We start from the raw sequence: 13,613 nt of genomic DNA, 5'->3' as shown, positions 1-13,613 counted from the left end.
TTTATATAGATGCATTGATTATGGGATCATTTTTGGACACTAAGGTATTTTCATTTGTTGGATTAGAACACATCAATCCTCCACTGGGTATTCGGTGGTGATGATCATAGAGGAGAGAGATAGTGCAGGTGTATTTTGTTTTATATTGTTTGGTTAGAGGAATAATTCACATGTCCTCTGGCTTTTCACTGCAGCTGTCACAATATACAGGTGAAACTCGAATAATTAGAATATCGTGCAAAGTTCATTTATTTCACTAATGCAACTTAAAAGGTGAAACTAATATATGAGATAGACTCATTACATGCAAAACAAGATAATTCAAGCTGTGATTTGTCATAATTGTGATGATTATGGCTTACAGCTCATGAAATCCCCAAGAACCCCAAATCCACAACCTCAAAAAAGTAGATTATTACATGCAATCAATAAAACAAGGATGGTACATAGAACAATATCGGACCTCTGAAAAATACAAGCATTCATATGTACTCAGTACTTGGTTTGGGCCCCTTTTACAGAACTTACTGCAATTACTTTTGAACGATATTCTAATTATTCTAGTTTCACCTGTATATGTTGGGGAGGTATCCAGAAGCGTGAATAAACTACGTTTTTTTTAAAATGGAAAGTATTAGCTGGCAAATTGTGGTTTACTTCTGTGAATTGGAGTGCATTCTCTCGTGTCGCTGTCTGTGTCAGTAACATTTTTTTTATAGTTCCTGAATAATCAAATCCTTTACTTCCTTTTTTTCTAATTATTGTGGATTCTTTTTTCAATGTAATTTTAGTTTGTGCTTGATTTAAGGGCAGCAGTCCTGGGTTTTTTTGCCGGTTCATGGGTAGGGACAGGAGCATGTTGGCTGTTGAACAGCAATAACGTTTTATAGTGATGTCAGTGGTGTGTACTTTGGAGTGAGGACTGCTCCTGATTGGCACCCACACTCAGACTGGAGAACTGCGAATGGGTGGAAGCGGTGGATGAACTTTGGGATGAAGAGCATATACACAGCACAACATAATGGTGGATATCTTAAATAAATAAAACAGTGCTGAGGCAACAGAAGGTCAAAGTAGTGGAACAATGGATCACCCAAAAGGGGTCCCATCTATTGTCCCAACAAGAGAATCCACCGGCAGCACCCCCCAGCCCTCCTCCAGCCTCAAGCAGCTAATAGTGTAGGGACAGCCCTGGCTAAATTTTCTGAAGCAGATTTAAAAGACACACATTAATGAAGTTCTGTATTCATTAATACATAAAAAAAGTCTTTTTTTTTTTTTAAAGCAAGCAGTGTAAGTACCTGTATTTTACTTGGTATCAACCCCTTGCAGTTCCTGAACAGAAGAGATCACACCAGGGCAGGGAGAAGAAGCACACAAAACAAATGAATTGTGCAAGGAGCATGCTGATGGGAGTGACAGATAAATGAGCTCATCAGTCTGCTTTTTTACCTTTTACTGTCCAGTTACAGGGTGGGGTGTAAGTGTTACTGAACTGCTACAAACAGGGTTGGCTGTGTTGTGTGGCAGAGCTATAAAAATCTCAGAACTTGATGGACAGAAATGCAAATCATTTTGCAAGTAAAACAGCTCCCTTATATGTATTTTAACTTTTTAATTAGCGGTTTGCCTGAAATTCATCTTTTTTTTTTTACATATTACGATTGTGTTATTATGCAATACCTTTCTTTATTTTGTAACTAGTGGAGCATATTGAGAATGGGGTTACTTTACTCAGGGCCGTATTTAAGGCGGGGCAAAAGGGGCACTTGCCCGTGGCCCAGTCATTGTTGTGGTGCCCTGTACCCCATAAACTAACGCTAGTGAAACGTTTCTGGACCAGCCGTCTAGTCTGCACTTCCCCTTTCTGACGCTAGAGGGCAGCAGCCTCCTGTCCATATGTGCAGCCCGGGATACCACCTCAGCAGGGGAGGACGATGGCTTTTGCACACCCTGCTTCATGGTCCTGCCCTCCTCCCTCCATGGCTGCAGTCTCATCCTCCCCTGTCCACGGTGAGTCCACATGGCTGCTGGGTTGGGCTTCTATCTGGGGGGGTGGTCGGGTTAGGTGTTGCACTGCTGGGCTATGATGTAATGCTGTATAAAAATAATAATGACATCTGAGCATGTTCCCACAGTGTCATTATTATGTCCCCCAGTGTCATTATTATTATTATGTCCCCCCAGTGTCATTATTATTATGTCCCCCCCGGTGTCATTATTATTATTGTTATGTCCCCCTGGTGTCATTATTATTATGTCCCCCCTGGTATCATTATTATTATTATGATGTCCCCCTGCATTATTATTATGTCCCCCCGGTGTCATTATTGTTATTATTATTATTATGATGTCCCCCCAGTGTCATTATTATTATGTCCCCCTGGTGTCATTATTATTATTATGTCATCCCCTGGTGTAATTATTGTTATGTCCATCCCCTGATGTCATTATTGTTATGTCCATCCCCTGGTGTCATTATTATAATGTCCATCCCCTGGTTTCATTATTATAATGTCCATCACCTGGTGTCATTATTGTAATGTCCATCCCCTAGTGTCATTATTGTTATGTCCGTCCCCTGGTGTCATTATTGTTATATCCGTCCCCTAGTGTCATTATTGTTATGTCCGTCCCCTAGTGTCATTATTGTTATGTCCGCCCCCCTGGTGTCATTATTGTTCTGTCCGTCCCCTGGTATCATTATTATGTCCATCCCCTGGTGTCATTATTATGTCCATCCCCTGGTGTCATTATTATGTCCATCCCCTGGTGTCATTATTGTTCTGTCCGTCCCCGTTGTCATTATTGTTATGTCCGTCCCCTGGTGTCATTATGGTGATGACGTGTGTGTGTGTCCCGTCGCCTGGTGTCATTATGGTGATGACAAGGTACAGGACCGGATTTACCCTGCCTGCTGCCCTAAGGCCAGGTTCCGCAATGCCGAATACTCGTACTCGCCCAAATGCTCCTATACCTTTCCCGATACCAGAACTTCTGGTCAGATGGAGATTTCCTCTGACCGGCAGTGCCGCAAGGGAACATGGAGCCGGGAAGCTGGCTCTATGCTATTTGGCCGGCTCGATGCTGATTGGCCGGGAAGCTGACTTCCCAACCAATCAGTGTTGAGCCGGGCAAACAAATCTGATAATATGCTCACACGACCCCCATCCTGCAGACAAATCATTCTCCTCACATAGATCCTTAGCAGCAGTCACTACCGTACCAGTCCCTCGGCCAGACACCGTTCTCCAAGCTCTCCCGGATCTGCCCACGTCTCCTGTGTGTACAATGCCAGCATGATCGGCCCTCAGCCTGCTACTGCGCATGCACAGAATTTCTGAATGAGAGCGCTGGGCAGTCTGCTTGTCCGCAGTAGCAGGCTGAGGGCCGATCACGCTGGCGCTCTACACACAGGAGATGTGGGCAGATCCCGGAGAGCGGTGTCTGCCCATCTGGCCAAGGAACTGGTATGGTAATGACTACTACTGAGGATCTATGTGAGGGGAATGAGGTGCCTGCAGGGTGGGGGTCGTGTCACCATATTATCAGATCTGTTTGGCCGGCCTCTATGCCGATTGGCTGGGAAGCCGGCTTCCCGGCCAATCAGCATCGAGGCGGCCAAACAGAATGGAGTCGGCTTCCCGGGCAATCAAGAAGCCAGGCAGTGGGTAATGACATGCTGCCTGGCTCCCTGATTGCCCGGGAAGCTGGCTCTTTGCTACTGGAAGTACCAGGCGAGTACCGACATAAATATCGGTACTCGATACCGAAAAACCGGTATCGGTGCTTCCGTAGTGATGACTATTATTATTATTTTAAAGTAATAATAATGACTTCTCGATAAGGCGGACACGCAACATGAGGAGAAACGCATAGAACGTTTCTTCTCCACATGGTCCTCCTTCCTGATGGAGACCCTCCCTCCCAACTCCAAGATCTCATGCGGTGCTTCCAACATTCCAAATGGTACCTTACAGCCAAACTCTCAAATTCGTTAGGAGGATTAGACGTATTATAGACACACCGGAACAAACATTAGCTTATGCTTAATATGGGGAGACTGGTCTTAGGACATCCCCTTATTGCAGTGCCCACTATTTCCTTTACACTGACCCTTAGAGTAGGCCCTTAGCCCCTTGACGAAAATCCTGTCCCACATGACCCTGGTAGAATCCGAATAAAGATTAGTTGTTATGACACCTCGAAAGGGTAATGACAATGTAGTTTCTACATTGTCTGCTCTCATTCTGTGGCGTGCCAAGCGTAGTTTTTCTTTCTCTCTCTTTTCTTTTCTGTTAAGGATGTTCACTATTGTTGACCATTAAGTGTAGTGGTTTGGATTATTTGATTGCACTATTACTGTTAATATAGAGGCATACTAATGTTGGAGAGGACTGCCGTATATTTGTCCCCCTACCTGCCTGGCCGGCCTGTTACTGATTGGAAGAAGCTTGGGGGCGTGTAAACCCTTACTGTTACCATATGGCACCTCCTGTATTTGTTTTATTACATTGTGTATTGTATCCTTTGAAACATCAATAAAAACTACATGCTAAAAAAATAATAATAATGACACCAGGGGACATAATAATAATGACACCAGAGGACATAATAATAATGACACCGGGGGGACATAATAATAATGACACCGGGGGGACATAATAATAATGGAACCAGGGGACATAATAATAATGACACTGGGGGGACATAATAATGACACAAAGGGACATAACAATAATGACACAGGGGGACATAATAATAATGACACCGGGGGACATAATAATGACAGCAGGAGACATAATAATAATGACACCTGGGGACATAATAATAATGACACCGGGGGGACATAATAATAATGACACCAGGAGACATAATAATATGACACCGGGGGGACATAATAATAATAATAATGACTCCAGGGGACATAATAATAATAATGACACCAGGGGGGACATAATAATAATGACACCAGGGGGACAATAATAATGACACTAGGGGGACATAATAATAATGACACTAGGGGGGCATATTAATAATGACATCAGGGGACATGCTCAGGTGTCATTATTATTATTGTTGCTATTCTATGCAGTGGAAGTTGTAGGTGGCGAATTATCCACACATTTACCATGAAAGGAGAATTATGGTGAGAGTGAAATGCGCTCTTCCCCCTAGTTACTGAAGCTGCCACAGGTTGGCTCTCTTGATTGAGAACTGAGCGATCACATACCGCTGATCACTCAGTTCCTGCACTCACTCTCATTGCAGAGAGCGGTGACTGTCAGTCACTGCTCCTTGCAGGAATACCCCCCCTTCCCTCTCTGATCCTCCAACGCTGACTGGAGGGATGGATGGGGCGGACACAACCTCTAGAGAGGTAGAGTCAGCTGTCAATCAGGCGGTGGGGTGGATCTGGACAATATTTTTTGGATCCATCCCATCTGCAGCGCCGGGGGGGCCCAAGAAAATGTTTGCCCGGGGTCCAATCAATATTAAAGACGGCCCTGACTTCACTTCAAACTGTCCTGTGATGGACGGCTATTAAAAGACTTCTGGTCTATGTTTACATTAATGGCCTTCTTGCTTGAAAAGACCCCGGTCTGTGCTAGCTGATTGAGACAAACCATTTCACTATAAAGCTTGATCCATTTACATTCCAAAATTCAAAGCAAAATAAATATGAAATATAACCAGTGTTTACAATCGTCTCATTTGTAGTGCAAAAAAAACCCCCGTTTTATAGCATAAAACTATCCCAAGAGAATATTGCTTTGTTCTGCATATTTTTCTGAGCTTTCCCTGAATACTCTTTTAATTAGAGACAGTCTCCATGCTAGAAACAATACCCATCTAGTTCCCACAAACTGTTTGCGGTTTCAGCTGTTTCCCAAGGCAGAGTTGAAACATGCCAAAGTTGTGCAGTAAGTTCCATATTGATGGGGGATTTGTCTTTCATAATGACACTTTCATCTTTTTTTATTACTTATAAATGAATAGTGCCTTATAAATAAAATTGATTTTATTATAACATAAATAATCCTCAGCTCACAACATGTCAACCAGAGGTATAGGGATTCATTAATGTGGCCATCTAGTTCAAGATGTGTCTGTTGCTGTTTCTTCAGAGGTGTAAATCAGCAATCCTACAGAAGTCTAACTTCCCAGTTGACATACTACAGTAATTCTTAAAGGGGATATGCTAGCTGTGGGTCGTAGATCTTAATATTTTCACTTGCTGTATTTAATAAGTATTGCAGTTAAAGTTAGGGAAGCATTTGCTAACAGACTAGCCATGTATTAAAGTGAAATTATGGGCAAAATAATGATATATAGGATACAAGTCACAAGTATTAACACAGCAGTTTTGCTTTTTCTATATTCTAATTTTCTAAATGACCTGTTGGTCCTGCCAGTAGATCAATTATGTTTCCTTTTAACAGGCCAAAGCTGTCTAGCAAAAGGGGCAGTTACTGTTGAGACAAAAGTATAATACCGCCAGGGTGCTTACAACAGTCACTTTTTTTTTTCAATGGTTTCAACTTTTTTTCAAAAAAGAAAAACTGTTGATGTAACTGCATAGGGCTCATTCACATGGGCATAGAGGTCCATGATCCATAACAAATGGACGGTTCTCTGTGCCCAGGAGCCACAGGCTTTGCGTACATCCATACCTGTAAGCAAGTATATGTTTTGAGAAGCATTGACCAGCATACAGCCGTGGCCTATTATTGATTTGTACAGGCTGGCTGCACACAACACTTGTGGCTCTGCAGAGATCCAGGAAGTGTTTATGGTACACAGACCTCTGTGTTAACGTGAATGAGCCCTTAAAAAGTGTTAGCTTAGGTTAGACTTTAATTTGTGTGTCTCTTACTTAAAGCCAAATTAATATGGGCATCTAAGACTACCTTATGACAGTGCTGCTACACATTTTCACTGAGGCATGAACAGCACTGTCATCCTTTTACAGGAAGTGGTTATACCTAACATGTGTGGCACATTTAGCGTTTTTATACGTAGCCGCACCCAATGCCTGTTTGCATTAGTATGTGCATGTACATGGGGGCGGGAGACTTTTAAACATTTTTGGGGTATTTTTATATTTTATTTAAATGTAATTTTATAAAACACACACATATGTATATATATATACACACACAGACACACACACACACACACATATATTACTTAACTTTATTGCTATCACATAGGGGGCTCACAAGCCTCCAATGTGATAGCATTTTAGAGGTGACAGGTTTTTCTATGGAGACATGGGGTCTATGAGACCTCTAATGTTAACTTTGCAGCCCATTGAAGCTGATCAAGCACATGCTTCTTCCACGCCTCTCAAAACCATTGTTGCTTCTGGGATAATTTACTAGACAGGAGATCAGTGAACAGATGGGCCGAGGCAGCGTATCCTGGGAAACACAACGTCAATGTCAGGCAGGGAGCCGCACATGTCAGAGCCTATAAAAGTGATCGAGTGGCTTTACAGCCGCCCAAATCACTTCCAGCATTAAGCCCACAGTCGGCTTTACACAGGTAAACAGCCATGAGTTAACTTACAGGGGCCTGCTTCCGCCGACATATGACAAACGTCGGCAGCAGCAATCAAATGCTAAAATCTGCCTGGATTCAGCTCTTCTGCGACTATTACTATATTACTATAGCCACAAATGTGCGGAATCCATCAAAAAATTGCGCTTGCACTATTTTGTGGGCCGCATGGTTTCGTACCGTATGGCCCCTGCAAAAGTCTGAACAATGCACATTATAGTGTATTGTTTTTCATGTTTAGAGCGGCTCCGCACGTACAACCGCTCCTTGTGAATGGAGCTTTAAGCTTTTGCCTCAATAGCTTCAGTATATCCACATTTTAAAATCCTAAATGCCATATTCATTATTATAATTATGGTTGCTGAATTTTATTTTTCTCATGATTGTTTAATATCATTTCACCTAAATGTGTACAATAAATATATACTGGAGGCCATATACAAAGATAGGTTGTCACCACAGCAGTTTGGGACAGATATTATGAGATAAGCTGTGCGGTCAAAAGTTCAGTGTGGAATGATGATAGTGATGGATGATGATAGAGAACTAGCTTTGAAAAAAGTCTACCAAAATGTTTTCATTTGATTCAGTCATGATTAAGATAATGGTTTGGGTAAGAAATCCATATCCCAGGTCTCTGGTACATTAAAAACAAATGATCAGAATGCTTTTTGCATGACCAGCACAGACTATGTAAAATCTATACTTATCTATCGATTAGCTGGCAGTTTTAAAGGAGACTGTCAACAAAGCAAGCAGTAACTCTTTAACTTTATCCTAAGCCTATTTGTCAGCAATGTACTAAACTTACAGATTGGGCTAATGGTGATTAATTAGAAACAGATGTGCAAACATTATCTGTTCAGCGATGGCCTGCATTTTCTCACAAGATGTCATAAGAGAGACATAAGTAATCATTATTATGGGAAATTATATAACAAAATATTATCTACATCTGAGTACAAGTATCTGGCTTTCTATATGCAGAATAGATTATAGGAGTCTGTATGTCTGCAGCTACATATTGATTTTAACCAGTGATGTGATGGTAGTTGCATGCAGTGGCGTAACCAGAGTTGCGGGCGCCCGGGGCAGAACAAGATTTTGCGCCCCTCCTCCCACAACCATTATATCACCACCTCATCCATACTGCTGTCCCTCTGGTTCAAAGGATAATTCAGTACAATACATTCAATACATTATACAGCAATGCAGAATGGCTCCAGCTATAGAGGACTACAAATCCCAGCAATGCATTATACAGCAATAGAGAATCTCGACTGGCTACAGAGGACTACAAATCCCAGCAATACATATTACAGCAATGCAGAATATTATGAAGCTACATACTCTATGTTGCTCTGGGTTCGCCGCCTGATGTCTACAGGGTCTCAGGAGGGTTGTGCATGCTTTCAGAAGGTGGTGCGGGCTCTCAGGTGGCCAGAGTGGGCACTCAGGTGGGCTGTGCGGGCTCTCACCAGGGGTCCAGAGAGTTTCACGGGTGGGTGAAGGTGCAGTAGAGCCGGCTCCCTAATTAGGCTCTCAGGTGGCCAATGCGGACTGTCAGGTGGTCAGTGCGGGATCTGTGGTGGCCAGTGGGGGCTCCCTTATAATTAGTGGGGGCTCTGTGGTAGCTCCCAGGTGGGTAGTGGGGGCTCCACTGTGGCCAGTGGAGTCTCCCTGGTGGTTAGTGGAGTCTCCCTGGTGGCCAGTGGAGGCTCCCTGGTAGATAGTGAGGTCTCCATGTGTAGGGTGGCTATTAGTCCCCGATTTACGGGACAGTCCCCGAATTGGGGAGACCATCCCCGGACAAATTATGTCCCTGAAAATGTCGCCGGGAACATAAAATAAATTATTTTATTTTTGTAATACTCACCTGATCCGATCCACTGACAAGCACAGCCTCCTGTCTCCCACGCTGTCATAAGCTGCATACAGAGCGTGCCGGCGCCCCCCCCCCCTCGCTACGCCACTGGTTGCATGTCACCTCACTTCACTATATTCACACAAATAAGGTGTCGTTTTTTGCTTTTCCTTTTTTTCAAAATGTTTTTTGATTAGCTTTAGGCCAAAAGCCATTTTTTTTAATAAAGTGACTTTCTGCCATTTTCCATATACAGCATTGCCAGTTTGATAACTATATCCTGGCTATGTTTGACACTTTTCTATTATCTTGATATTAAAGAAACCTGAATATTCCCTATTGGCTGTATGAACTTTATTTTCTCCGTGAGAAAGTGATAGTAAGCCAAGTATAACAGCCTATGGAAGCATATGAAAAAAAATATATAGGATACGCGATGAAAAGTATTTTCCTGTTTCATGCATAAAGAGTCCTCTAGAAATTGAATCAGACTCTGGGGTACTTTTACTAAAATCCCACCAATGAAAGGCTATCCAGACATAGGCAGATCTTATGTGAGTGGTGACGTATCCGACATCTGCCCAAAGTTATAGCTCTAACCCAAACTATAATAAATTGACTCCCTATTTAGGAATGCATAAAACAGATTTTGTACTGGAGTGCTTGCAATTAGGCATCAGCGAATAACAAAGAAGATACTCTGCGGAAATTTGAATAGTTTTACTTCCAAAACCTGCATTTTTTTCTCTTGTAGGGATATGATTTTTTTTGCATAGATAATGTTCTCTTGTATTGAAGGCATACTCTAGAGCGGTGGAATGGAATGGGTTTTCATTTTTTTCGGGGTGTAGGGACCATAGAGCACAGCAGTAGTAGCAGTAAGTTACAATAAAGAATGGAGTTTGAAAAAAAAAAATTATGTTATAGAGATCTGCTCAGGCTATGTGCACCACAGTGATGTTGTTGCCACTAATTTTACAAGGTAATATCTGAGCTTGCAAAGGCATTTGTTGCACACAAATAAAAAAAAAATACCTCTTTTTTGTTGTTGAACAATGCAGCTTTTCCATTGTGAAAATAACATTTTATCAAAATGTGTCCTTTTTAAAAATAAATTAAAAATAAATGCAGATTTTAGTATACTCATCACTTAATAAACTGACAGACCCTGTGACTTAAAACAGGCACTCTACTACCCATTTCCCACCCCCGAACATAATTATCTATAAACAAATGTCTCTATAAACAAAGAAATAAAGTTGTGGCAAAAATAAATACTTACCTCAGCCTTAGCTTTCTGCACTTCTGGGAGTCAAGGGTGATGTCACCGTGACTCACCACTGTCTCCTGGGAAAGCTGTGCACTCAAACTCCCACGAGAATGCACTCCTGTAATAGGTTGGATCACATTCTTGTGGGATTTCAAGTGCTCAGCTATCCCATAAGGCAGTGGTGACGTCATTCCTGCTTCCAGGGAATTTCAGAAGCTGGGGCTGCGTTAAGTATTTTTTAAATCTTTTTTTGTCACAGGTTTATTTTTGAGAGTTTTTTAAAGAAGAAAAAAAATCAAGTTCTCATTTGTGTCTAGGTGCTAAAAAAAAGGTTATACGCACCAGATCATCATCAGCCGGCTTGATGTTAGACCGCTGTCTGGAATGTCTCCCCCCCTCTGCTTCGGTGGCCTAAGGATCCTGGTGTCATCACGCTCTATACACTGTGTATAGACATGAGGACACCGAGGAGCAATCCATCTGTGCAGCAAAGGAGAAGACACACTTTAGTAAACACACAGAAACAGGGAGCCAGCTTGGATCGTCAGGTTAATGGAACTTTTTTTAGCACTTAGACAAAAACAAGCATTTACCCCCTGCAGTGCGGTGGTAGCCCCACCGCAAGGGTTAATACAAATTTTAAACGGAGTTTGTGTTTAAGCTAACTCTGCTTGGGGGTAGGGTAATGTCAGTAAAGCAGACCTTCCATAATCATGGAAGGTCTGTCTGTTGTAAGGCAAACATGTCCTGCCCTGATAGCCCTGGTTTACAAAATAAATTTTAACTAAACAGTCTTCTATATATATATATTTTTTAAGAACGCATCCTGTTAAACCAGGATGTGGGAACAGATTATCAGTTTTCTAAAAAAAAAAACATTATTTAGGCCAAAACAGTCCTCTGTTTGTTTTTTGTTTTATTTAATAGATTGACAGCTCTGTGTGTTTGTGTGTGGATAGATAGATAGATAGATAGATAGATAGATAGATAGATAGATAGATAGATAGATAGATAGATAGATAGATAGATAGAATGTATGTTTACAATTTTTTTCCCCACTGTTTTATCAGTGATTTGTTGCTGCAGGGAGACTGCAGCCTCCGTACTCAGAGGAAGTGCTGTGAAGTCACTCATGATGTCATATCCCTGAAGTGTAAACACCATGTGGAATCACAACAATCTGCTATAGGCACTTCTATGAAGCATGGTATAGCAAAATCAAAAGCCCAGGAGCTGAATGTATTAGCTCCTGGTTTTATAGCTAGATCCCAGCTCTCACTGAGAGCTCTAGAGCCAGCAGAGGCCTCAGAAGCTGCTGACACCAGGCATAATTTAAAAACAGCCCTGGGAATGAGCAGCCAATATCCCTGCACTGTTTTAGAATGGTACCCTGGAGTCAAGTGGTTAACTATGTGATGCCTTCCCAGACAAAACTATGGTAAATATTAAAATGAGTAAAAAGACTGATTCCTTAATCCTGAGTTTGCATGATCACTCTGCATGTTTCACTGTGTTGTTGAAATGTTCCAGACTGTACATTTGATAACCAGCAGTTGGTCATAAGATCTAAGTGTGTCTTTCTGGCTGTCTTCTTTCCCTTCCTTTGTGGTTAATGCTACACATGACACATGGTTCTTTCTGCATTTGATCTGGACTATGCTCAAATAGTTTTACTTTCTTTTAAAGGTTTCTAAACAGTTGTTAAACAATAACTTTCTGTGTGGAACGTTTGATTATTTTAACATGCATGGATCAACAGTGGGTAATTGTGGGCATAGCGCTCTGTTTAGGCTTTTCTTTTTTCTTTTTTTTTATATCTCCATGGGTTGAACTTGATGGACTTATGTTTTTTTTTCCACCATGACTAACTATGTAACAAAATAGTTATACTAGACTATATGTTGATATACATTACTATATGACACTAGTCTGGGACACATTTATGTTCAACTGTTTTTGGATATATAGGATTTGGAATAAGTCATATACTGAAAACTAGCCAAAAACAATTAAACTTGAAATGTTCCTTTATTTGCTAACATTAAATTATATAATTTTTAAAGTTGGTCATTAGTTGTTTCCTGTTATGTAGTATGATGTTTCTAAAGCTATACTAAATTCAACCCTTATTCAAAAATACAGATATGTGCAAGTAATTGGTATTCAATAAACAATATAACAATAAATGCCTACTTTTATACCTAATGGTTACAGAGTCCATTTTACATTTCCAGCCTTTGTGTTATCTAAATACCTGGAATAAAAAAAATGGTCCACAGTCAATGTTCTTTCTATCTTACTACAGTACAGTTTTTTAAATCTCTTTTTTTTATGCTGAGTGCCCTGACTTGATTTATGCTTTACAATTGTATGCTGCTAAAATATGTTACATCTATTAAACCTGAGCAAGCTTGGTTGTGAATCGGGGGTTAAAATAAGCAATATTTTTAGAACAAGCTTACATTTTTCATGTATTCATGTGTCCTGTGGTTTTTCTGCCCCTACATCACTACAGGACATAGTAATGATGTTGGGGCTGATGGGAGGGACCACAGTGCACACAGAAGGAGGCAGGCATCCCACACACACCTGAAAGTATGTCCGATGGGAATATTATTTGGGTGGCTTTGCTCAGCAAAGCCAAGATAAGATTCTACAAGCAGGCTCTGGCACATGTAAGTATAGTAAGTGTATAGTATAGTAAGTATAGTAAGTGACTTCTTGATTTTATTTTGGAGTTCAGTGACAGAGTTGTTTAATACTGATCCAATTCTGACAACTATGATTTGTACACTGATGTTTGGTGGAGCCTCCTAATGTTTTAGAATAATTTCTAGCTTCTTTTCTGTTTTTCTCTTATCTGATGCTTGCATTTTTGACTACTACTGTATAGCTGGCTATCTACTCTATGCTACA

The 13,613-nt window shown here is 41.1% G+C and overlaps 1 protein-coding gene across 1 annotated transcript in view; it reads left to right on the top strand.

Moving 5' to 3' along the window:
• GULP1 (GULP, engulfment adaptor PTB domain containing 1) overlaps nt 1-13,613 on the top strand; it is a 159,109-nt gene that overhangs the window by 130,247 nt on the left and 15,249 nt on the right. The window lies entirely within an intron of this gene.

Source organism: Nanorana parkeri, unplaced genomic scaffold, assembly GCF_000935625.1.
Source record: "Nanorana parkeri isolate BGI_ZX_2015 unplaced genomic scaffold, ASM93562v1 scaffold1310, whole genome shotgun sequence".
Classification (NCBI taxonomy): Eukaryota; Metazoa; Chordata; class Amphibia; order Anura; family Dicroglossidae; genus Nanorana; species Nanorana parkeri.
The sequence above is the reverse complement of the archived record's forward strand: the minus strand, read 5'-3'. Positions and strand labels throughout refer to the sequence as shown.